Source organism: Sinocyclocheilus anshuiensis, unplaced genomic scaffold (assembly GCF_001515605.1).
Source record: "Sinocyclocheilus anshuiensis isolate Anshui unplaced genomic scaffold, SAMN03320099.WGS_v1.1 scaffold426, whole genome shotgun sequence".
Classification (NCBI taxonomy): Eukaryota; Metazoa; Chordata; class Actinopteri; order Cypriniformes; family Cyprinidae; genus Sinocyclocheilus; species Sinocyclocheilus anshuiensis.
Genome location: NW_015542362.1, coordinates 84,488 through 85,839, shown reverse-complemented (window position 1 = coordinate 85,839; position 1,352 = coordinate 84,488).

Below are 1,352 nucleotides of genomic sequence, written 5' to 3'. Positions count from 1 at the left end.
TCAATATATATATTATTTCATTTCCATTTAGTTTGTTGAAGTATTAAAATAACTCAAATTAAATAAAACTAAAAACTTAAATACCTATACAGACAGAATAAATTCAGACATAATGTAACTAAAATTAAAATAAGTAACAAATACAAATAATACAAATCAAATGACAGTAGTTTATCAGTAATCCTAAAAAATCAGTGATCTGCGAGCAGCTAGAAGCCTCCTCTGAGCTGTTGATCCAATCAAGGTTAAAACGCGATGAAAGCGGTAAGAATAACGTGAAACATTGCTGATGTTCGCGCAGTAGTGCGGGCTCTTTAAATTTTGGCGCTGTTGTGAAGACGCATGTCACGTGACAACATCAACATGGCGGATGTACTACGTCCGAATTCCATTCATACTACTCTCATTAATACTATATAGAACGTACTTTTTTAACGGTCGAGTACTACGTTCAAATTCAAAATGTAGTACCTACTAAGCAGTATGCGATTTCGGACTCACCCAAACATATCGATATCGGAATTATATCGTATCGACTGAAATTAAGAAATATATCGTGATATAAATTTTGGCCATATCGTCCAGCCTTATGTTCTTGTCTAACTGGGTTGAGTTAGCGCCTGTCGGAATTACTTAGCAGCACGGACCGGCTGCTGTTGGGCCCAGCTTCTGGTTTGGACTGGTTAGGAACCGAGGGCGGATACTCAACCCGGTCAGTGGTTTCATGCAGCCTGCGGTCAGTCTTCAGTCCAATGTACTGTAGGCTGCAGTGACACACACTATGAACGTGTGTGTGTGTGTGTGTAATCCACAGAGGTCCCTGACCACCCAAGCACATCCATTCTCAAATGAGCTGAGAAATGTGTTATTGTCTGTCAAAAATGATACACATTTGACAGATTCAAGGTTAAGGGAGGGTGAAAGCTAAAGCACGCAAGCTCCTGGAAGTGCAGTGGCTGTTTCCTGTAATGGTATAATACTTTCTCAATTCTCATGACCAAATCTGAAGAGAGACAAGCCAAGTTTAATCAGTTTAAAGTGTACCTGAAATATCTTAAACAGCTGATTTAAATAAAAAAAGATTTTTCAGTGTTACATTGTGACATTATTACTCCAAATATTTATATTTATAATGTTAACGTCTATATACCTACACCATTGTTCAAAATTACAGCAAAAAAGTTATATTGTGGAATATTATTGCAATTTAAAATAACTTACTTTCATTTTTATACATTTTATATAATATACAATATATAACGTTTTTTTTTTTTTTATGGCAAAGCTGAATTTTCAGCAGCCATTACTCCAGTCTTCAGAGTAACATGATCCTTCAGAAATCATTCTAATAT